Genomic DNA, 26,425 nt, shown 5'->3' with positions numbered 1-26,425 from the left:
GAAAATGCTAAGAATGTAATTAAGAAAGAAGTTAGAGATTTGTTTTTGTTTTAAAATTCTTTTCAATTATCACATATCTTTTCAATGTACTCCAGCATTTAATAGAAACACGTATCTCTTCAAGTTCCTCCATTCCCATATCAACAAAAATCATCATATTCCAAGTAGGCAATATGCTTTATAAATTCCAAGATTCCATGTGCTTTCCACAACTAGAAAGCAAGCATTGGATGCCTGAGACTTTTCTTTTACAACAAGGTGAAGAAGAAAACCGTAATGAAATAACAGTTATAGATGCTTCAAATTTGCGAGGACAAGGAAAAGCCAAGGGCGATTACTTCAAATTGGCATTCACGACTCCAAAATGGCTGATGCTATTACCGATTTCCATCCAGCTTCTTGCATTCCTCACCTGTTAATCAAAATAACAAATTGGTGAAGCCCTCAAGAAATAATTATAACCTATGAAGTGGTTTTAGATAATTTAATTATTTTCATGTAAAGCACGATTCAAAAAGGCTAAAATATCAACAAAGAAAATTGGTTCTGCCAAAATATATTTTTAAGAAAATATCATACCAAGAAGAAGAAGTGGATGGTCATCACGTCTGAAAATAAAATAACGAGGAAATAACATCCCAATCTTTGAACTTAGAGTAGTTTGGTTATTGCACTGAACTCACATCTGTGCTTTGAATGAAGCAAAAATCAAACCATGTTGTGTTAATTGAAGAACAAGTAGAACCACTTAAAACAACACATGAGATAAATACAAGATAATCTCTCAGATATTGGGAACTTTAATTATGAAAAGGGATGTTTATAGTCAGTGTTAATATCTATATCTCAACTGTAAAAACCTTAATTTCTCATCAAAAGTTGTTATAGTTTTTATTGACTATGCTCTAGCATATAATATGAAAAGCATCCAATAATTGGAATGAAAGGATGATTCACTCAAAAGGTATGGTTTTGGAGTTTGAAGGAGTTCTGAAGCCACGGTTTCTAAAGTTAGGGTGCAATAGTTAGGAAGATTCCATAAAAATGAAGATATCAAATATAATAATATTCTATAGAGAGAACTAAAAAGTAACATAACACATATAAAAACTAATGGCTAAAAAAAGAATGGTCACAGAAGCCTTAAGGTGCCATTAAAGCATCACTAATCATTTAGATACTTTCACAAACAAGAAAACTTACATAACAAGCATGAATGGTATGAATAACTTGAAGATAAGAAGGGCTACCATCAGAAAGAGCTACAATCAAAAGAAAATCTTTTCAGCAAGGCTTCTAAGGATAAACTATAAAGATACTTTTATGGTTTAAACATTACTTACACTGAAGACGGTGACGAACCTATAGACAAATGAAATCTCAAAACTAGCGATACTTATAAAATTTCATGTTCCAAAGAAAGCCACGTTAAATAAAACAATCTAGCAAAGACAACCCATCAGTGCCGTATGAATTACAAGCAATAAAATCCTCTAAACTAAGCAATTCATTTCCCTTTTAGACTTTTCTTTCTTAGCTTGACTAAGAAAGAGATAGGTGGGGGGCTGAGTGCAACAAAAAACTTGGGGAAAGCAATTCAATTAACATTATTGCTTCTACTTCAGTTTTCAATGGTCTTGCATGAAAATAGATTTCATCAAAAAAATAAAGATAAATCAGTCTTCAAATAAGAATTTCTAATGAATAACACTCTTTATTGCAGCTGCTTTGTCTAAGACTCTTGAAGAGAAATACATGAAGAAAAAATTCATAATTGATGCAAATATAAAAGTAAAATAATAAAAAAGATAGAGAAACGATGACTCACAAAGGTTAATGGAATTCTTACATCAGACAGTTACAAATATCTAACATCATTTTTAAGAAAGATATGTTCATTCATATTCTTCCTAAAAGCAGAAAATGTTTTCCCTTTACTCAAGTAAAGAAGTAAGTTTTTGAACAGTATCTATACCGTTAATATAAGAGCAAGTGTACCATAAAAGACGACTTCATAAATGCACAGATTTCACCAAAAAGAAGAAAAATCATAATATGCATCATATTGTCCATTTGTAAAATAATGTTAATTAAGCACCATAACAACGAAAGTTTGAAATGAGATATACCCAATTGAGAGTAAAAGGAAAGTTGGTGCGAAACAAAGAAATATAGAATTGAGTCTAGACAAAAGGCCATTATCTGAAAACAATGGGGGAACCATTAAGAAACCTACAAACAACAAATATTTAGGATAAAAATATAAGGAACATACAAATTAAACAACATAAAATTAAATAAGCATCAGAAAGAAAATGATTTTAAGAAAGTCTCCAATTTAATTCAAAAAAAATCATCTTTTGTACATTATAAAGGGCAAATGCAGCACAATAGCTTTACAGAAAGGCTTGCAAATATAGGGAAAGAAAAAGACTACAAAAGTATACTAGCATGGAACTAGTTCATCAGTTGGTGTATTGCAAGTAGTTCTTGCTTCTCTGTTCTGCAAGAGGGAGAGAGGAACACCACCATCGATGATAACCTAACCAAAAGAGCCTGATTTTCAAGCAGTAAAAGTAATTAATAATAAATCTGTTAATAAGATATATGATCTTCATTTCAGCAGAAAGTAAAGAGATAGTTACCTGCCTATAAGTGAAAGAGCATAAGGAACTTGGACTATTTCATTTCATGTGTACAGATACCTAACCAATATTTATTCCTATCAGCATACATGTTCTGCCACAAGGTAGCCGGTCGACCAATGCATTGGACAACAGGGAGAAGCAGCGGCCATGGTGGGGAGAGAGGGAGGGGAAAGGAAATTAGGGATTTGATTGAGGAAATTGGAGGAAAATGGATTTGCCCAAGGGGTTCAAAATTTTTTGGTTTTAATAATGAATTTACAAACAGAATTTCATCAGTAATGTAAAAAAAAAAATTTTGCAAAATTTTTTATTGACGGACTATTTTGGTCGGTAAAGTTATCAATGAATTTTTCGATAAAAAAATCCATCAACAAAATTGGCGATAATTTGTGCCACACTTTTACCTATGGATTATTGACAAATTTAATTATATTAGTAAATTTCATTAATAATCCATCGGTAAAAATATTTTTTTAATTCCATTAGCAATCTATCTGTAATTAGCAACAAAAACATTTTGTCAATAATAATTGAATTTTTAATAAGGATTGCAAAAGAATGAAAGAATAAACATTGAAAGAGGAAATGTAATGATAATGCATTATGCAAATTGTTTTAGTAGAAAAATGATAGATAAATTAGTCCATACATAAAAAATGTCCCTAATACTTAGGCTTAAACAATTAAGGTTTGACTCATTGTATTACCTTTTAAGAGGTTCAAGAATAGCAAGTATTTTCATCATTTTCTAGTTCTTTATCTCAGTGCCTAGCAAGGTCAAACACATCAATGGCCTCTTTTCTTTCCTTCAATTACTTCAACATTTACCATTATAATAAAGTGTTCAGAAAAAATCTTTATCAGATTCTATGCAATATCTTTATTAATAGCTTGAGATGATTAAGAATAGATCCATCCTCCAAAGTAAAAGGTTTCATACAGATAGGGAATAACCAATTTCTCATCTTTAGGTTCATATCCCCTAAGATCAACCATTCTTTTCTCCTTCTTGGCATTCATCATCTTCATCTTGTCTACCCTTGTTGACTTGTATCCCAAGCCATTTTTATCCTTGTTGTCAAGTATCATTGGAGGTATTTTTATTCTTTAAAAGACTCTTTCTAGTCTTATCCTAAAATGCTAGCCTTTTTCAATTATTTGTTTGATTATCACGCCAATACTTATAGACAATTAAAAAGCATAAAATTTAGATCATTTCCTCATTTATGTTGCATTGATCAGTTCAAATGATTTGTAAGAACACTGTAGTGTTTCATCAGCTACTTCCACATATGGAATAGATAATGGTTGTGTCACCAACAAATCTTTTTCTTTAGAGATGCAGATAAGGTAGCCACCAATAATGAATTTATCTTTCTAGTGCAAAGAGGAAGGGATAGTGCCTATTATGTGAATCTATGGGCTTTATAATAAGCAACTATATATTGGAGAGATATCCATAACTTAAAATTTGACATTAAAAGTGTAGGGACTAATAGACAGCGATATCTCAATATCTCTCAACACTTCTCTTTGAGAACCATCGAAAGCCCTCGCTATCATATAGTTAGCTCCAATATAAGATGTATCAATAGACAACTTAGCCAAAGTACTAGTAGGCATAACATTAATTGAAGAGCAATTATCAATAAAGATCTTGACAATTGTGTGACTCTTGCACCTAGTAATAATGTGAAAGGCTGTACTTTTTCATCCTTCAGGTGATATCTCATCATCAATGAAGGCTACATAGTTTGTAACTATTAGATTCCTAACAATATTACTGACATCTTTCACAGATATGTTATGAGACACATATGCTTGATTTAATACCTTCAGCAAGACATTCTTATATAATTTTAAAGAAAAAAAATGAAAGAAGTGAAATCCATACCGACATCTTGTTCAGTTCCATCACGCTATAGTCACTATGTTTGATTAGTTTCAAGAATTTACATACTTTTTTTTCAGTGATTGGCTTTTGGGATCCCACATCAAGAACCTTCACAAGATTACTTTTTTCATATTTTTCTTATTCTTTAGCCTTCTTTCTCTTGGCATTTTCCATTATCTCAGGCGAGTAGCATCATCCACTCCTAGTCATACCCCCCATTTTAGTTATTTTTGTATTGTCTAAATGGGTAGGGGTTTGATCATCACCCAATCCTTAAGTCACCACATCATAGTTGTATCTTTATAGTACTACCTTATTATTTTGATATGGAAAAGGACTTGAGACTTTGATTATAACAACTAGCTTTCGAACAAGTGTTGCTTGGCTCTGAGTTGGCTTACAAAAAATTATAAGAAGTTTGACCAAGACTTTAAGAGATTCATTCACTATTACATTCACTATAGTATCTTCAAGCTTTTCATAAAACTCAATTTATGAGGCATCTATCATCTTTTAAAATTTTTAACAAAAAGCATCACAATTCTGAGTAGAATGTCCTATAACAGGATTGGTCCTAATCAAGCTTGTCATAGCAAGTCTTGTGACTTAAAGGTACTAGCCGAATCATGTCAACCTTCATCAAAGCATCGAAGACATGGTCCAATAGAGTCTTGACATTTTTAACACTTCTTTTAATGATATAGACTTTATCATCATTTATGGCATTAGTTGTTCCCCCGACATGATTTGGCAATGGATTTTCATTGATGTTTGGACCTCCTAAAATATCAAAATTCAATAAACCAACCTTAATCAGATGTTGCACGTTATATTTTAAAGTAGGGTAATTCTCAATTGAATAACTTATTTTTTCATAATGGTAATCACATTTAGCATTAGCATCGTACCATTTAGGGTAAAATGGTTTCAATGGTCCTAATTAAAGGGGTACTATGAGGTGACTCTTTACCAATTAAAAGAATAACTCAATATAAGTCATAGGAATATGGTCAATACAAATCTTCTCTTAATACTTGGAGGCCCTCTTGAATAGCTGGCTTGCACACTAGGTTAGGCTATAGGAATGGGTGTGAAACCACGCATAAGAGACATAGGCTGAAAACTAAGCTAATAAGCAAGCAGTACAAGATGGTAAGGATAAGTGTTTCATGAGACATTATGTGTGGACTAGTAAGGGTCTTGGTACATTGGGTATTAAAGATATGAAGGATATCCTTTGAATTATTGCCTTTCACGAAATACAGCCTGAACATCAGCTATGTTTTTCTTCAATATAGCTTTTTTCTTTACATTAAATGTATCACCAACTTTAAGCTTCCCAGTCTTAATATCATTTTCAATGATTTCTCATAGATTACTATGTTAGAAAAATTTTTTTATAGCATTAACAATCATCCTCTCATAATAAGGGGTTTTAAGAGTTGACAAATAAGACTATAGTTTTTTTTTTTTATGATTAGGGGTTAAACTTGGGCAGCAACATCCATCCATCTCTAAACATATTCTTTGAAACTTTCATTGGCTTTCTTGTTTCATACTTTACAAAAACATATGATCTAGTACCCAATTTATGATATACTTGTATTACGTAATAAAGGTCCTTACTAATTCCCTCCAGCCATAGATGCGAGACCAATTCTATTATACATACCATCTAGCAGTAGATCCAGTGAAACTGTCTTGAAAGACATGAATAGGTAGCTTTCATCATGTGTATGTGCAGCTATGTTACGATAATATATTATGACAAGTATTATAAGGCACTTGTTCAATCATATTTCTCAAATTCAAGCAATTTTGATGAAATCAACACTTCATGAACTAAGTATAGTCCAACAACATCTATTAATCCATAAAAATCTATCATTTCAATAGCTTAGGCCTTTCTTCTATGAGATCCATCTTCTATTGGGATCCAAAGCCTTTTATTGTCCCTATTGTGCTTATATTCAACTTCTCTTACTCTTTTGGATCATCCAGATTAGGAACTTAAGTTGGATCAGATGTTTTGACATCAAGAATATGAGTGATATGAATAGAAAAAATGGTTAAAGGCAAGTCAATATGCATATAGGAGTAGTTTCCAGTAAATGGCATTGATGCTAGGCCCCTTGAGATGCTTGTGCTAGGTACGAACTAAAACCAAAAGGATACAATAGATTGTTTTCATTTTGGATAACCACGTCTTTCATTATTTTCTTTTCCTTACTCAAACATTTTAGCAACTCAATGATAGTTTCTAATTGTCCCTTCTACTCTTTTTGTGCCTTTTCTAGTTTTTGAAAACAAAGAATGTGCTATTCTTTTGTGATCCTTGCTTGATATCTGTGTTGTAGTGCCTCAGATTGGTCAAAAATTAAGTTATCCTTAAACCATGATTTACCACAATGTTAAATTTAAGATGACATGTTGTCAAACTTTTTTATAATGATATTATGAAATCATCCCAACTTTTAATAGCTTATGTATGAAAATGACTAAATGCATAAATGAATGTAATAAGAAGGATTTACCATATAACAGTTATTAACAAGAAAAATCTTTATTGAATCTAAAATTACATCCATAAGAAGTCTAAATTTTATTGTGGCAACAAATCCCTAATCTATCGATATTGGCCTTATACTTCATTGAGAAAATCTAATAGCCATTGACTATGTGTTCCAACTTGTGGCACCCTTGTCTTTCATTCCTTAATCTTTTCTACCATGTCCTTGGCTTTATAAGTAGTGATTTGATCAAGCAAGCACTCCAACTGGTCATGCTTTTTCATATATGCTTCATTTACTTGCTCACATTCCTCATTCAAGGCACCCATTTGTTTTCCAATTTCAACAACAACCTCATTCAACATTTGTATGTGCTTTTGTGCCTCAATAAGTGTTTCTTCACTTTCTTACACTTTCGCTTGTAATTATCCATTTTCTTTTAAGAGTTATGCTAGCTCACGAATGGTGGATAACTATGTTATGTTAAGCTTAGCAAATAAACTCTTCCATTCATCCCTTTCTTGTTTAAGTGCTTGAATTTTTTTTTTATCCATCTTCCCTTTTAATTCCCTTTTAAGCCTTTTATTTTCAAGTTTTAATTCATTTTTTTCAACTTTAAGCTTTCTTTTAAGCAATTTTAACTACTATTAGTGGATCAAGGGGTGCTGATTTGACTAGGCAATTTGAGATTGTTAGTTCAAGGAATGCACACTTGGCCTAATATGTCACACATAGTATTCAAGGGTAACTTCATTTAACTATCTCTTTTTGCCTTCTCTTTAAGGCATTTTTCATGCTTGCATGGCCTTAGCTATCTTCATTGAGGCATTAATTTTAGCATAAGAGAACTCCATCTTGTTAAGTCCAAAAGTGACTGGGATAAACTGCTTATATCCATATTGTCTTTGCACCATGATTGGAGAATAACTCATTGTACCCTAAAAACCTATTGTCATAACGTCTAGATCCGGGGATCTATCGCTAGACATTGACTTTTAGGGAGTCGCCACCAATCTTTTTTATCTAGGTGCGATTGGCCACCTAAGGAATTTGCCCTTTTAGGGAACACCTAAGCTTAAGGGTCCCTAAAAGAATAGGTTCGGGTCTGCTTAACCAGAACAGAGTTCGGGAGTTCGGTTACGTGTGAGGAAGGTTATAGCACCCTCACAACGCCCATCAAAAGATGGTACCAGCTTGAATTTGTGTTATCCAAAAGCCTTAAAATTTTACCAAGTAGTTAGTTGTTGAAAATTATTCTCAATTGACTCTAATACTTTTAGCAGAAAATTGAGAAAATTCTCTCACCTCAAGAGTATGCAAGAAAAACTACTGTTTCACTTGCAGAGGCTCCGTCGTCGGATTATTTAAAGAAAAATCAAGATCAACCAATTAATTAATTATCAAAAATTATTCTCAATTGACTCTAATACTTTTAGCAGAAAATTGAGAAAATTCCCTCACCTCAGGAGTATGCAAGAAAAACTACTGTTTTTACTTGTAGAGGCTCCGTCGTCGGATTAATTAAAGAAAAAAGAAAAAAAAAATCAAGATCAAAAAAAAAAAAAAAAAAAAAAAAAAAAAAAAAAAAACCTGGAGCGGCTCGGCTATCGGCTCGGCTCGGCTCGGCTCAAGGAAGAAAAAAAACGGCTCGGAGGAGCGGCTTGGAAGCTCGGCTCGGCTCGGCTTGGCTCGGAGGGAGGCTGGCACGCGCGGGTCAGAGGCGGGTCGACGCTCGGGTCGGGTCGGGTCACGGCAAAACGCGCGGATCCTCTGGTTACTTAAGGCCAAAACGACGTCGTTTTTGGAGGGTATTTAAGGCACTCTCCTCTGTTTTTCGGCAGAACGCTCCTCCCCTCTCTCTCTCTTCCTTCCCTTTTCTCTCCCTTCTCTCTAGAAAACCGAAGAACACCGGTGCCGGATTCTGGAAATGTCGCCGGAATCTGGAATTTTTGCCGGAATATGGCCGGAATCTTCGCCGGTTTCTGGGAATCTCGCCGGAAACTGGGTTGGTCACCGGAATCTTCAAGTTTCGCCGGAATTTGTGCCGGAAAATTCAAATGTCGCCGGAATTTTCGCCGGAATCTGGAAATTTCCCAGAAATTTCCAGAAAAAATTTTCGCAAAAAAATTTCTAAAAAATTTTTTTCAGATCCCTACAGCTATCCTAACACTTCTCGACCTTCTTTAGCCTTCGAAAACTCTTTTAAACACTTTTTTTCTCTCAAATTCAGTAGCTTTGCTCACTGTTTTTTTCTGTGTGTTCTTGAACTGTTCCAGGAGGTGCTTTATATAGGGATTGATCAGGAGTTTCTGATCAATCCCAACTCCTCCTTGGACGGGGATTCAGTCTTTGAATCCAATTGGACTCTTTAGATTGAATCCCCACTCCCAGTAGGATTCTTCAGCTTCAATCTCAACCTTCCAAAAAAATCAAATAAATATAAAAAAAATAATAGATAATTAGAACAGATAAATAAAAAGATATTATAAAAAAAAAAAAAAAAAAATATCTGATAATCAGAAAAAAATCAGAACAGATAATTTAAAAAAAATAATAATAAAATAAGATAAACCCAAAAATATCTTACAAAAATAATAATAATAATAATAATAATAATAAATATATAACTATATAAATAATATACATATAAATCTAATCTAAATAAATAAATACAGATATACATATATTAATAATAATAAATATAAAAATACAAAAGAAAAGAAAAAAAAAAAAGGAAAAAAAAATAATAATAATACATGATTGAATTGGGCCTTACCCATTTGGGCCAGGCCCAAATGATCTGGGTCAGGCCCAATTGATCCGGGTCAGGCCCAATTGATCCGGGCCCGGACCTGATTGGGTGTCTACAGCTGCCCCTCTTTGCACATTTTCTGTGAAACAGAAATTGCGCAAAGACGTAGACACCCAATCAAGACTCAACTCAACATTTTTATCATTTTTTTTTTTTGTTTTTATTTTTTTTTATTTTTTTTGATTTTTTTTTATTTTTTTGTTTTTGTTTTTTTGTTTTTTTTTTTTTTTTTGTTTTTTTTTTTGGCCGAAGCTCCTCTAAACAGAGACTCAACGACTTTTGAAAGTAAATTGCTCCTCTAAACAGAGGCAACGGACTTTGGAAAGTAAATTGCTCCTCTAAACAGAGGCAACGAAACTTTGAAAAATAAATTGCTCCTCTAAACAGAGGCACCACGACTTTTGAAAAGTAAATTGCTCCTCTAAACAGAGGCAACGGAACTTTGAAAAATAAATTGCTCCTCTAAACAGAGGCACCACGACTTTTGAAAAGTAAATTGCTCCTCTAAACAGAGGCAACGGAACTTTGAAAAATAAATTGCTCCTCTAAACAGAGGCACCACGACTTTTGAAAAGTAAATTGCTCCTCTAAACAGAGGCAACGGAACTTTGAAAAATAAATTGCTCCTCTAAACAGAGGCAACGAACTTTGAAAAGTAAATTGCTCCTCTAAACAGATGCACCACGACTTTGAAAAGTAAATTGCTCCTCTAAACAGAGGCAACGAACTTTGAAAAGTAAATTGCTCCTCTAAACAGAGGCACCACGACTTTGGAAAATAAATACTCCTAGACAATCATGTCCGAAGGAGTTGAAAGTTGTGTTTGAAAGGATTTCAGGAGATTATGCCCAAAGGTCTTATAAATCAACCCTGATACCAAGAGACATCCTATTTCGAGGATTAGGAACTTACCTGACAAGTTTCTTCTCAAACTTGCAAAGTCTTTTCATATCTGTCTTTTTCATGTGGGATGTTGGAACACCCCTGCTTCTTGAATTTGTACACTATACTTTCTTGAAAGTAGTGTATGCTATGCAAATGCATATAAATTTCAATGCATGCTATGCAAATGTTGGTCAATTAATTCCTGTTCAATGTATGGTACTCAAGTTTCTCAAGCTCTTTTTTTCTTGGGTGTCAAGCCCTTTGATTCCTCAAGGATCCAATTGCACTGCTCTTCTAAGATCGAACCAGTGTAGCTCTCAATTGTCTCTTCCACTCACATTCTTCTTGTAAGAAATCTCTTCCTAGATTCAATTTCCTAATTAGGAACTGAACATGTCGATTCTGCCTTTCTCACTCTTGACTCATTCAATGTAATGTAAAAATCTTTCCTGTGGTTATTCATTCATCAATCATTATTTCAAATTCAAAAAGTAAGAATGCATTTGCACATTTCTTCAATGGTGGGGTATTAAGAAGAAAAGATTCTGAATGTTGAGAAACAGTCATAAGAAAAAAGACACAAAGAATGGAATAGAATGTCTCTTATTAGCAAAATGTTGGCAAACTTTGGTCAAGAAAGAATTACAATGATAGGTATGGGGACAAAGCCCAAAATGAACAATCAGATAATCATGATAACACATCTCAAAGTCTTTTATGAAAACTCAACCCTCTGATGTATTTAACAACTTGGAACTCTTCCGAACTTGCTAGCCCCTATATCAGCAGACTTTTAAATTCGATGCCGTATCCTCCTTATCTAAGCTGCCTTTTCAGGTTTTCAACTTAGACAACCCCCTATGACTCAAACCGCCCTTTTTGGGTTTTCGCCTTGAGTCCTCCTTTTTCATTCACTTTTTCTTTTTTTCCATTTTTTCCATTTTTTTTTCATTTTTCATCATTTTTCATTTTTTCCATTTTTTCATTTTTTTTATTTTTTTATTTTTTTGTATTTTTTTCAAGCATAGTATTTCTTCACAGCATCAGAATTTACAGGATGGGGTAAATCGTTTCCATCCATCTCAGTCAGTATCAATGCTCCACCCGAAAAAGCCCGTTTCACCACATACGGCCCTTCCCAATTCGGAGTCCATTTTCCTCTACTATCGTGCTGGATTGGGAGAATTCTTTTCAAAACCAACTCTCCTTCTCGAAAGCAACGAGGCCGAGTCTTCTTATCATGAGCCCTCATCATTCTTCTTTGGTATAACTGACCATGGCACAGTGCAGTCAATCTCTTTTCTTCTATGAAATTTAACTGCTCATAACGTTCTCGAATCCATTCAGCCTCTTCCAACTCAACTTCTTTTAAGACTCTCAAAGAGGGGATCTCTACTTCCACTGGTAGTACAGCTTCCATCCCATAAACCAAAGAAAATGGGGTTGCCCCAGTAGAGGTGCGAACTGACGTTCGATATGCAAGCAAGGCAAATGGCAACTTCTCATGCCAATCTTTGTAAGTCTCGGTCATCTTCTCCAGAATCCTCTTTATGTTCTTATTGGCTGCCTCAACTGCTCCATTCATTTTCGGACGATAAGGTGCCGAGTTATGATGCTTGATCTTGTATTGAGCACATATTTCTTGCATCATCTTACTATTTAGATTCTTGGCATTGTCTGAAATAATTCTCTTCGGAAGTCCATATCTACAAATGATCTCTTTCTTTATGAACTTGCAAACCACGGAGCGTGTCACATTTGCATATGATGCTGCTTCCACCCACTTTGTGAAGTAATCTATCATCACAAAAATGAATCTGTGCCGGTTAGAAGCTTTTGGAGTGATTGGACCAATGACATCCATGCCCCACATTGAAAATGGCCATGATGGTGCCATAACATGTAAAGCAGATGGTGGAGCAAGGATCTTATCAGCATATATCTGGCATTTATGACATTTACGAGCATAGTCGATGCAATCATTCTCCATCGTCAACCAGTAATATCCCGCTCTCATGATCTGTCTTGCCATCATATGTCCACTAGCATGTGCCCCACATATTCCCTCATGCACCTCTTTAATGATTTTCTTCGCTTCAGTCTCATCTACACACCTCAATAATACTTTATCTTTACTTCTTTTGTACAGGACATCCCCATCCAGGAAAAAGCTCATAGCCAATCTTCGGATGACCCTTTTATCATTTTCTGTTGCATGAACTGGATACTGCTGATCCTTGACATACTGTAAGATGTCATAATACCAGGGTTTTCCATCTCTTTCCCCCTCTACATTAGAACAATACGCTGGTATATCCTTAACATCTAACTTGATGGGCTGAATGTCCGTATTATGATTAATTCGAATCATCGCGGCCAGAGTAGCCAATGCATCAGCAATCACATTCTCTTCCCGGGGTAAGTGATCGAACTGGACATCTTCAAATTGTTTTGTCAGCTCTAGAATATACTTATGATACGGAACGAGTTTTGAATCTCTCGTCTCCCATTCTCCTTTCAACTGGTATATAACTAGAGCTGAGTCTCCAAATACTTTCAGTACTTTCACTCTTCTTTCTATAGCAGCTTGCAGGCCCATGACACATGCCTCATACTCAGCGATGTTATTTGTGCAATTAAAATTTAACCTCGCTGTTACAGGATAGTATTGTTCTTCTGGAGAAATCAAAATTGCCCCAATTCCATGCCCCAAGGCGTTAGCAGCTCCATCAAAGTACATTCTCCAACATCTTTCCATATGCTCCCTTTCCTCCAGTCGGGAAATAGTCATTAAGTCTTCGTCAGGGAATTCCAGCTTCATCGGCTCATACTCTTCAGTAGCACGATCTGCAAGAAATTCTGCTATAGCGCCTCCTTTTATTGCTTTTTGGCTCACATATATAATGTCATATTCTGAGAGCATTACTTGCCATCTAGCGATTCTTCCTGACAAAGAAGGCTTCTCGAAGATATACTTAATTGGATCCAATTTTGCTATGAGCCACGTAGTGTGATAAAGCATATACTGTCTGAGTCTTTTGGCAGTCCACGCTAATGCACAACACATTTTCTCCAATGAAGAATACTTGGATTCATATTCCGTGAACTTTTTACTCAGATAGTAAGTAGCTCTCTCCTTTCGGCTAGCTTCATCTTGCTGCCCCAGCACACATCCCATTGAATTTTCATTTACAGTTAGGTACAGAATTAAAGGTCTTCCTGGAACAGGTGGCACCAATATTGGAGGGTTCGATAAATACTGCTTAATTTTATCAAATGCCTCTTGACATTCTTCGTTCCATTTCCCAGGATTATTCTTACGGAGAAGCTTAAATATGGGATCACATTTGTAAGTAAGCTGAGAGATAAACCGAGAGATGTAGTTCAATCTCCCCAGAAAACCTCGAACTTCTCTTGGCGTGCTGGGAGGTGACAAATTTTGGATGGCCTGTATCTTATCGGGATCAACTTCAATTCCTCTTTCACTGACCACAAAGCCTAGCAACTTCCCTGACTTTACCCCAAAGGTGCACTTGGCTGGGTTTAATTTGAGCTGAAATTTCCTTAACCTCTCAAATAACTTTCTGAGGCTAGTAACATGATCTTCACCCTCACAAGACTTTGCAATCATATCGTCTACATACACCTCAATCTCTTTATGCATCATGTCATGAAAGAGTGTTACCATAGCCCTTTGATATGTTGCCCCAGCATTCTTTAACCCAAAAGGCATGACTTTGTAGCAGAAAGTTCCCCACATGGTCACAAAAGTAGTCTTTTCCATATCATCTGCAGCCATTTTTATCTGATTATACCCCGAGAAACCATCCATAAAGGAGAAAATCGAATGCTTAGCTGTGTTATCTACCAGTGTGTCGATATGAGGTAAAGGAAAGTTATCCTTTGGGCTAGCCTTATTCAAATCCCGATAGTCTACACACATTCGTACTTTTCCATCTTTCTTAGGAACTGGGACTATATTGGCTACCCATTCTGGATACTTGGCCACTTGCAGAAAACCTGCATCAAATTGTTTCTTCACCTCCTCTTTAATCTTTAGCAGCATTTCGGGCTTCATCCGTCTCAGTTTCTGCTGAACGGGCTTACATTCTGACTTTAGGGGCAATCTGTGCTCCACTATCTCTGTGCTCAGTCCTGGCATATCCTGGTAAGACCAAGCGAATATATCTATAAATTCTTGAAGTAGGTCTGCCAACCGTCGCCTATCTCCAGATGGAAGTGAAGTGCCCATTCTAACCTCTTTCTTATTTTCTTCATCTCCCAGATTCACTAAGTCCACTACCTCCTGATAAGGCTCAATTGGCTTATTCTCTTGTTCAATGATCCTCATTAGGTCCGGAGACATAACATATTCTTCAAAATTCTCTTCATTGTCAAGTTCATCAGTATTAATTGAATTCTCAAAGTTAACCTCTTGATGGTTATCATGATTATCTTCTTGTTCATTTAAAGACCTGAAATTGAATGAAATGGGATATGTTGGCAAGATGTGTTTGAAAGGTGAAAATAATGAAGGCATGAGAAGAAATAAATGTAAATGCATCCTCCCTATTTTTTATTAAAAATAATAAATGATGAATGGCCCAAACAGAAAGGATCACCCCATAGCCTTGGGCAAAAGCTATTGAGATGTTACAATTACATTGAATCAAAATCAAAAGTCAGAGGCATTTCAATGGCACTCCAATTGTTCAGCTCATAGTCTTGTGGACAAAGGCGAACCCATTCTTCTTTATTGAACTCCACTTCATCTTCAACAGCATTAATGGCTAACTGGGCAAAGTCCTCTTCCACACTTTTCTTTGCACCTGGGTTCATAAATCCTCCAGGTCTGAAGGTTTCGTACAAGTGTGGGATAAACATCAGTCTTGCTGTCTTTCTTGATGGCCTTCTTTTGACTTCCCACTCTGCCATCTCATATCCTAAGCCTGCCCTGTCGCTATTGTCTGCTATTGTCGGAGGTTCTTTAATTCCCTGCAAATTTTTGCCTAGCCCAAGTCCTGGACACCAGCCTTTGTTGATGACTTGGCTCACCACTATCTTTGAAAAAGGCTGACTTTGAAAACCTTCACCTACAGTATTGACCAGCTCAAAAGATCGATAGGAGCATTCCAAAGCTTCTTCAGCAGCCTCTACATATGGAGTGTTCAGTGGTTGGGTCACTAGCATGTCTTCCTCCCCAACTACCACTACTAATTGACCTTCCACATTGAATTTGATCTTCTGATGCAAAGTAGAGGGTACAGCTCCTGCCATGTGAATCCATGGCCTTCCTAACAGACAGCTGTAGGATGGAGAGATATCCATCACTTGAAATTTTATATTGAAGGTGCACGGCCCAATTTGTAAGGGCATCTCAATATCCCCCAGGACTTCTTTTTTGGTTCCATCAAAGGCTCTCACAATCATCTGACTGTCCTTCATATGAGAGTAATCAATGGGTAACCTTGCCAAAGTTGACATAGGCATGACATTGATGGCAGAACCATTATCGATAAGGACTTTGGCTATGATATGACTCTTGCACTTGACTGTGATATGCAGAGCCTTGGCATTTCTTTTTCCCTCCGAAGGAATCTCATCATCGCTGAATGAAATGTGATTTGGCATGACTAAATTTCCAGCCAGGTGGTTCACATATTCAACAGACACGTTATGTGCTACGTATGCCTGATTCAACACTTTCAACAGGGCATTTCGGTGTGGCTCTGAGTTCAGCAATAGTGATAATAATGAGATTCGAGCTGGCATTTTATTCAGCTGTTCCACAACTGAATATTCACTATGTTTTACCAGCTTCAGGAATTCACAAACCTCCCTTTCTGATACTGGCTTTGGCTGATCTTCTTCAGGCTCTATCTCTGGATTATTTCGTCTTTCTCCTTCTTTAGCCTTCTCTCTTCTAGCCTTCTCTAGCATTTCTGGGGTGTAACATCTCCCACTTCGAGTAATGCCTCCTACACCAGTAATGTTAGAAGCATCGGCTTTGGAGACCTCTTCTTTTTGCCCCTGCACTACAGCGTCACATCCATATCTCCAGGGTACAGCTTTATCATCTTTGTATGGGAAAGGAGTTGGAACTTTAAAAGTTACCGGCCTAGGGAGGAGCTTGTCTATGACTGATTTTGGTTTGTTTCCACACCGAATTGTCACTGGTTTGGGAAACAGCTTTTCAGGCCTATCATTCATGCACACTTCAGCATTCTTCAAGCTTTCTTTTTCTTCGTAGACCTCTATCTGATGTGAATTCAGGAGTTTTTGCACCTCTCGGTGAAATTGTTTACAGGTCTCAATGGAGTGGCCTCTTGCCCCACTATGATACTTACAACTAGTACCAGCTATATATACTCCATGATAGCTGTGTGGACTTACCAGTTGCATCATGTCTGCATTTCGTAAGACATCAAACAACTGATCGAGAGGTGTCTTAATATCTACCACTTCTTTCTTCACATGGCGCTCATGCTCTTCACCTATAGCATTCACATTATGATTTGGCAAAGGATTGCCACTAACATTTGGTGCAGTCATCCCTCCAGTATCAAAGCAAATCATTCCATCCTTAATCAATCGTTGCACTTTATATTTCAGGGTAGTGCAATTTTCGGTGGAGTGACCAGCAATCCCATAATGGTAGTCACAGTGGGCAGTGGGATCATACCACTTAGGGTAAGGTGGCTTGAGGGGTTCCAATTTACTTGGAGCAATCAAATGATTGTTGTAGAGCTCCTTGTATAATTCCGTATAGGTCATGGGAATAGGGTCAAAAATAGGTCTTTCGCGAGTGGTTCGTTGCTCCCGCGAGCCACCAGCAGGGTTAGTTGGGCGAATTTGTGGTTTTGGGGTGGGTTGAATGTTAGAACTGTACATGGTGTTTTGGGGTCTATGAGAGGTTTGATAGGTTTGGGGGTATGATGGTTGGTATGGGTGAAAAGAAGTGTTATTTACAGTGGGGTGATAGGGCAGATATTCTGGTGGGGGGTAGGGCGAATAACCCCTAAGTTGCTGTCTATCAAAGCTCACAGCCTGAGCTTCAGTTTCTTTTTTCTTTGGGATTCTTTTGCTAGATGCTTCATTCCCTTCTAGCTTGCCATTCTTGATGGCACTTTCAATGATTTCTCCTGAAATTACCATATCGGCAAAATTCTTTGTTGCATTCCCTATCATCTTTTCATAATAGGGAGGTTTTAAAGTGCTAACAAATAGCACTGTAGTTTCTTTCTCGGTCAGAGGAGGCTGTACCTGAGAAGCAATATCTCTCCACCTCTGGGCATACTCTTTAAAAGATTCGTTTGTCTTTTTCTCCAGATTCTGTAAAGACAAACGATCTGGAGCCAAATCGATGATATGTCGGTATTGACTGATAAAGTCATGCGCCATATCGCTCCAAGAGCGAATGCGAGTCCTGTCCAGTTGAACATACCATCTGGCCGCAGAACCAGTAAGACTGTCTTGAAAAACATGCATCAAGAGTTTCTCATCCTGTGCATGAGCTGCCATCTTCCTGCAATACATGGTGATATGGGTTTTGGGGCACTTTGTACCATCATATTTTTCAAATTTTGGTACCTTGAACTTATGAGGGATAACCACATCAGGAACTAGGCAGAGCCCCGCAGCATCAACTGACCCATAGAAGCTAAATCCTTCCACGGCCCTTAGTCTTTGCTCTAGCATGCTAATCTTGGAACTCTCCTCAGCTTCCACTCTCATCTTTTCTTTCTCCTTCTCTTTTAAATCATCTAGATCAGGAATTGGTTCTACTGCCTTTTCAGTGAAGACAGGATTTATATAACTGTTATACTGCCCTGGGTTGAAAGTTGATGGCATTCCAGGATATGTTGGATATGCGAAATGTTGTGGTGGGACCTCTTGGGCAGACGGAGCTTGAGGCGGGCCAAAACCTGGAGGGTACAAAGGGTCAGCCACTTCTTGCTGGCTTGTACTTCCTTCAACTCCTTTTCCTTTGTTCATGTTATTTAGAGCCTCCAGAATCTTGCTTAGCTCACTTTCAATCTTCTCCTGAGCTTTTTCTAGCTTTTCGAATCTATGAGAATTTTCCTGTTCCATTTGCCTTGCTCTGGATCTTGTGTTGAAACGATGGGCAGGGTTTTCGCTAGATGGAGCTATCCTTGGAACCTTGAGTACCATACCTCAGAATTAGTAACTTTGCATGATTATCACATGGTTAAAGTGTAATGAATGAGAATGCAATGAATGAAAAATGCATGTATGCAGAGAACATTTGCCTTAAAACGGTATTCAACTAAAAAAATTTCATTTATTCCAAAAAACTTTGATCTACATTGAGTTTATCCCTCTAGAATTATAGCCATAAAATTGTTTGATCTGTTCATATTGGGCTTTGGCTTCTTCTATGAAGTTCAACAGACGCTGTCCATGTTCTCCTACTGGGGCCACCACTTGTCTTAATGCTTCTGCCTCTTCCACCATCTCTTTTGCCTTACATACCCCTTTATGGATCTGGGTTGTTAAGTGCTCAATGTATTTCTGCCTCCCTAGGTTCTCTCTTTTACCACACCAGACTTGGTATGATAATTCTCTATGTTCTCTAACCAATGCAGCAATGTGGTCTCCTTGTTCATCCAACCTTTGACTTAGCCCGCTCAAATAACTGTTTAGCATGTTAATTTCTGCCTGTGCTTCAGTACTTTCTTCTTCTAATTCGGCATACTCTTGCTTCAGTCTTGTGTTTTCCTCAGTCAGCTCGACAATGGTTATCCCTTTGGCCCTTTCTCTCACACATAGCCTCTTATGCTCCTGGTGTAACCTTGCTAGATCTTCAGTAGCTGCATCACGTTCTCTAGCAATCTTATGAACTTTAACTTCATAATTTTCAGCTCTACCTTTCCACTGGGCTTTTTCTTCTTGAAGTTCTTGAATCTCTTTCTTTAACTTGATCTTTTCAAATTCAAACTCTTTTGTTGCCAGCTCTAACTCTGATGGTATCTCTTCAAGCTTTTCTTCTGTCGGTGGTTGAGAGACTTCATAAGTGAATACCATTTCCTGTCTTCTCTTTGTTCTCCAAACCAAGTAACCTGGAGTGACTTTTTCAGTGAATGGTCCAGGACTCACTCTTTGGGGATTTTTCCATGCTTTGATCATCCCATTCATCCTCTGAAATGCTTTAGGCTCACTATAAGAGAAATCTAACTGATGAAGCCCATAAGTCATAGGAATAAACTGTTCTCCCCCTAATTGTCTCCTCACTAAGAGCGGTGCATAATTCGTCACTCCCCATAAACCCAGAAGTGGAACCACTGTACTATCTCCACATTGGTATAACATAGGCTCTCGATTCATCCATGGGACTAACCATCTCACTCTGGCACCTTCCAACTTTTGCAAGAAAGTTATCCATTCTTGTTTAGACTTCTGCTTTGACCACCCACTTTCACAGAACTCTTTGATCGGAAAGCGATTACGGATATAAATCTTCGAGAAAGCACCATTTCCATGTTCGAAATGGCTTTTCATCCACACATACAATAACTGTATGCATCCTATGAAGCGCCCTCCATTCCGACGACAATAACTCAAGGATCTGATAGTCTCTGCTAATATCACCGTTGAGGGATTACAGCCATTGATCACACTCTCGAAGAAATCAACTACCTCTATCTCAATATGTCCCAAAACCTTTGGAAAGATTACCAGTCCGTATATAGCCAAGGCAAATATGTCCAACCCCCGTTCTTCATTGGCATGTTGCATCAGAAACTCATGAAAGAACTTCCAAGGTAGGCAGACCTGTTCCTGTTTCTTCTTTGTATGAGAATCCACAACTTCCTTGTTTATCCCCATGAGTTGAGCCAGACTTTTACGAAATCCTGACTTATGCTTTTTGACATATATCTTGTCAGGAGTCTTGAGATACAAACCCAACAAGACCGAATATTCTTCTATGGTGGGAGTCATATCAACTTCATTAAAGATGAAACACCTGTATGTAGGATCCCAGAATTGTGTTGCAGCTCTAATTAGTTGGTCATCAACAGCCACTGCTAGAAGGTGTGCTATATGCCCATGTTTCTGACAAAACTGCTCTTGTCTTGACGGACTCATCTTCTTCCAGATGTCAACCAAATCTTCTAAATTATTCTGTTTGAGAAGGATAGATGTTTCTTGAGACAGAGTAGACTCATACCCAATTGGCAAGCAATCTCCCATCTTCAGTTGGGTCTTTTCTGACAAGGCCCTTACCTCATTAGGTGTCCCACAGGGTGCTAATACTGATGAAGAACAAACTAAGCGTTCATTGGTGTCCATGAAAAAAAATTTGTTGAAGACCGTTTTTCAGGCAAATGTTCTTTATGCAACTTTATGATGTGCACATGAACCAATGCAAAAGAAAAAAAAAAGGTTAGTATACCCAGAAAAAGAATAAATAACTAAATAAATTTAAACATCACACAAAGTAAAAAGGATGAATCCTATGCTTTTGGTCAATTCTAACAGGGAAGGGTGATGGCTCTATCTATGGGTTAGGCACTCTTAAAGTTCACTATATGCGGTTTTAGGGTCAAAGTCTAAAGGTCCTCAAATTGTTCCTTACATCCTTGTCCATCACAGACTAGTAAGGCACCCTAATCCTCACCCATTACAGGCTACAAGCGGAAAAGGTTCAATTTGAGTGGGAGTATTTCGCTAGCCACTGCGGAGGCATTAGACCTCACGAAAGCAATAGGTACTTTACTCCCTCCTAAAGGGACGGAGCTCGGGTGTAGAGCTCATGTTATGCACATGCATATGAATGACATAATTAACAGACATGAATGAATAATAATACATATATACAAAAAGGTTCAATTTTATTAGGCTTTTGGATAACACAAATTATTTGCTGGCCTGACTCTCAGGATCCCCAGTGGAGTCGCCAAACTGTCATAACGTCTAGATCCGGGGATCTATCGCTAGACATTGACTTTTAGGGAGTCGCCACCAATCTTTTTTATCTAGGTGCGATTGGCCACCTAAGGAATTTGCCCTTTTAGGGAACACCTAAGCTTAAGGGTCCCTAAAAGAATAGGTTCGGGTCTGCTTAACCAGAACAGAGTTCGGGAGTTCGGTTACGTGTGAGGAAGGTTATAGCACCCTCACAACGCCCATCAAAAGATGGTACCAGCTTGAATTTGTGTTATCCAAAAGCCTTAAAATTTTACCAAGTAGTTAGTTGTTGAAAATTATTCTCAATTGACTCTAATACTTTTAGCAGAAAATTGAGAAAATTCTCTCACCTCAAGAGTATGCAAGAAAAACTACTGTTTCACTTGCAGAGGCTCCGTCGTCGGATTATTTAAAGAAAAATCAAGATCAACCAATTAATTAATTATCGAAAATTATTCTCAATTGACTCTAATACTTTTAGCAGAAAATTGAGAAAATTCCCTCACCTCAGGAGTATGCAAGAAAAACTACTGTTTTTACTTGTAGAGGCTCCGTCGTCGGATTAATTAAAGAAAAAATAAAAATAAAAAAAAAAAAAAAAAAAAAAAAACCTGGAGCGGCTCGGCTATCGGCTCGGCTCGGCTCGGCTCAAGGAAGAAAAAAAACGGCTCGGAGGAGCGGCTTGGAAGCTCGGCTCGGCTCGGCTTGGCTCGGAGGGAGGCTGGCACGCGCGGGTCAGAGGCGGGTCGACGCTCGGGTCGGGTCGGGTCACGGCAAAACGCGCGGATCCTCTGGTTACTTAAGGCCAAAACGACGTCGTTTTTGGAGGGTATTTAAGGCACTCTCCTCTGTTTTTCGGCAGAACGCTCCTCCCCTCTCTCTCTCTTCCTTCCCTTTTCTCTCCCTTCTCTCTAGAAAACCGAAGAACACCGGTGCCGGATTCTGGAAATGTCGCCGGAATCTGGAATTTTTGCCGGAATATGGCCGGAATCTTCGCCGGTTTCTGGGAATCTCGCCGGAAACTGGGTTGGTCACCGGAATCTTCAAGTTTCGCCGGAATTTGTGCCGGAAAATTCAAATGTCGCCGGAATTTTCGCCGGAATCTGGAAATTTCCCAGAAATTTCCAGAAAAAATTTTCGCAAAAAAATTTCTAAAAAATTTTTTTCAGATCCCTACAGCTATCCTAACACTTCTCGACCTTCTTTAGCCTTCGAAAACTCTTTTAAACACTTTTTTTCTCTCAAATTCAGTAGCTTTGCTCACTGTTTTTTTCTGTGTGTTCTTGAACTGTTCCAGGAGGTGCTTTATATAGGGATTGATCAGGAGTTTCTGATCAATCCCAACTCCTCCTTGGACGGGGATTCAGTCTTTGAATCCAATTGGACTCTTTAGATTGAATCCCCACTCCCAGTAGGATTCTTCAGCTTCAATCTCAACCTTCCAAAAAAATCAAATAAATATAAAAAAAATAATAGATAATTAGAACAGATAAATAAAAAGATATTATAAAAAAAAAAAAAAAAAAAATATCTGATAATCAGAAAAAAATCAGAACAGATAATTTAAAAAAAATAATAATAAAATAAGATAAACCCAAAAATATCTTACAAAAATAATAATAATAATAATAATAATAATAAATATATAACTATATAAATAATATACATATAAATCTAATCTAAATAAATAAATACAGATATACATATATTAATAATAATAAATATAAAAATACAAAAGAAAAGAAAAAAAAAAAAAGGAAAAAAAAATAATAATAATACATGATTGAATTGGGCCTTACCCATTTGGGCCAGGCCCAAATGATCTGGGTCAGGCCCAATTGATCCGGGTCAGGCCCAATTGATCCGGGCCCGGACCTGATTGGGTGTCTACACCTATGATAAGAACGCAAAGCTTATCTTCACAAGGATATAGTACTAGTCCATAGGGCATCTAAAGTGCTCTTCATATCACATCTTTGCTGGTGAGCTTACACATAAATGAGATCCATGCTTCCTTGGATTTTTGTGCAAGCTATTCATTCTCATAAAATTCTTTAATGGGAATCCTTGAAGTAAATTATGGCTTGCAAAATTTACCTCCATTAGTCTCGATATGACTTTTTATCTAAATTGTTAGCAATTAGGCACATCCAATAGAATGCCTATTTTCCACTTCATCTACAAGTGTTCAAAAATCTAATGGTTTCAGCCAAAATTGCATGTATAGAATTGATTTGATAACCAAGCTGATCAAAAAAATCCACCACTATGACATCAATATACCATATTGTTTGTGGAAGTATCACTATCCCATAAAGAGCCAATGCTATCAAATCCATTTCTTTTCGATACCTAAATGCTTGCATATAAAATCATGAACAATGGACTAAGGAATGTCGACACTTTCCCTCTTTTTTTTTCCCAAGCATCAACAATTGGAACATTTACAACTATCAACTAAGCAAGCCTTTTTTTATAACCAATCTTTTTATTTTTTCAATATATCTTGTTAGGATTATAAAGGTTTAAATGAAGTAAAGTTGAGTATTCTTTAATAGTTGGCACCATATCAACTTCATTGAACAAAAAGTAACAATATAAAGGATTATAAAACTAAACCATAGCTCTCATAAGCTGGGCATTGACAATAACTAAGAGAAGTTATGCAAGATCCCCAAACTTCTTTTATAAAGCTTATTTGATGGTAACATCTTATCAATTACAAATGTTAACCAAATCACTGAAATCATTCCTTTTAAGATTAACATGGATTCTAATTGGGAGAATAGACATATAATCGGGTGGCAAGCAATCACTTCCTTTAAATTGAGCTTTTTTAGACTTTATTTTCAAGCCAAAAGGAAACTTTGTTAGGCTTTTCATGGATGTAATCAAGTTTTTTTTATTAAAACGATTTTGTAATAATCATTTCTTATGATAAATATAATGATGTAAATGCATGAACATACAGTTAAAAAAATGTTACTAAATAATATATAAAAAGAGCAAAATACAATTTTACAAGTAAAATAGTAAGAAATATTCCATCACATGCCCTATTTAAGATTTTTTATAAGCGAAAGGCAGGGCTCTAACTTATGATTCTTAGAGTTCATTTACATGCAAGGTTAAAAAATTTGACAATCCAAAGGCTCCTAAATTATTCCATCAACAGAACTAAGTTCATGAGTCAGTTACATGTAGAAAAAGTTTTAACACCCCCACAATACCCAAAATTGGTACTAAATTAATCACATGTTATCTTATTTAAACCTTAATTCAAATTATTTTTATCCCTTATTTTTTATATTTAAATATTGGATGAAGTTTTTAGGTTTTCACTAAAAAAAAATTTTTTTCACCTTAAGAGTATTCATAATAAACTTATTGTTTACTTGAAGATGCTCTGTTATCGAATTTATTAAATATCTTATGAAAAATTAAATTTTAATTTCTTTTATTTATTTACAAAATCATTAAAATACAAAAATAATATCAAAATATCATAAAAATATCATGTAATAATATCATAATTAAAGCATGCAAATAGATCATAACAAAAATCATGTAAAAAATCATGCAAAGATATGATGAAAACACATCATGCAAAAATATAGTAATAAATCATGCAAATTAAATCATGCAAGAGTATGGTAATAAATCATGCAAATAAAATCCATGCAAAATATTATAATAAAAATCATAATCATGCAAAATATTATGATCAAAATCATAATCAAGCAAATAAATATCATGCAAAATATTATGCAAAGTATCATGCAAATATATAAATTATAATTATTCATGCAAAATTATCATAAATCATGCAAAAAAATGCAAAATAAACTATGAAATTCCTACCAAAGTTTCTTTCTTTTTCTTAACCTCATCACCTCTAATTCAATCACAATTAAAAATAATAAATAAGAAAATAAAATACAATAAGAAATATGTTTAAAAAACAAAAAATATATTAAAATAAATAAAAGAATTGAAAAATATACCAAAACATAAAATAAAATAAAAAAAAACATGCTATCAATTTAGGTCAATAACAGAATAGCACATAGGTCATGCATGGGTTGGGACACAAATCTTAAGCCCCAAAACGACGTCATACATTCCTTGTATAAAAGCCAAAAAAATATTGAGTTTTCTCATATTTCTCCTCCCTTTCTCTTTATACCTAAAATTCCTCATACCTCTCTCTAGAATTTTCACTGAAAAACTTAACCAATTTTAAAAGCCAGCAAAAAACCTCAAAATTCAGCATCAAAAAAATCAAATAAGCCAAAAAATTCAAGCCTTCCTTAGAAAATGCTAGAATCCAAAATTCAGTTGCTGCCTTTTCCTTTTACCACCATAAAATTCATCGAAAATTTCAAACTCCCAATGAAAAGCTCATGAAAAAACCAAAAAAATTCAAAGATTCAAACAAAAACCCAAAAATATCCCATAAAAGCCTAGAATTCAAAAATCAAGCCATAAATTAAAACTATCAAAGACTAATTCCTAAACTCTTTCACAAAAATTACTAAATACAATTTTAAAATCAAATTTTTAGAACCAAAAACCAAAACTAGAAAAATTTTTAGTGATTTAGCTACCATTTCTTACTATAATTGATTGATTGCTTACTTTATTTGATTGTGCTTGTTGTGTTCACAAATTGAACATTAGGGTCCTTATATAGAGATCCAGTCTTACTTCGTTTTAGAAAAGGCAAAATCTCATCAAATCTACCAAA

The 26,425-nt window shown here is 36.1% G+C and overlaps 1 long non-coding RNA gene across 1 annotated transcript; it reads right to left on the bottom strand.

Annotated features, from left to right (window-relative positions):
* On the bottom strand, window positions 1-25,171 carry LOC111317831 (uncharacterized). Its single transcript, XR_016331886.1, has 5 exons — window positions 23,572-25,171; window positions 2,646-7,998; window positions 1,204-2,556; window positions 580-685; window positions 1-462 (listed from the first exon to the last, which is right to left on the bottom strand). It is a non-coding gene; the product is annotated as an uncharacterized LOC111317831 (long non-coding RNA).
* Between the last annotated feature and the right edge of the window lie 1,254 nt (window positions 25,172-26,425).

Source organism: Durio zibethinus, chromosome 2 (assembly GCF_047325235.1).
Source record: "Durio zibethinus cultivar Kanyao isolate XHJ-2024 chromosome 2, ASM4732523v1, whole genome shotgun sequence".
Classification (NCBI taxonomy): Eukaryota; Viridiplantae; Streptophyta; class Magnoliopsida; order Malvales; family Malvaceae; genus Durio; species Durio zibethinus.
The sequence above is the reverse complement of the archived record's forward strand: the minus strand, read 5'-3'. Positions and strand labels throughout refer to the sequence as shown.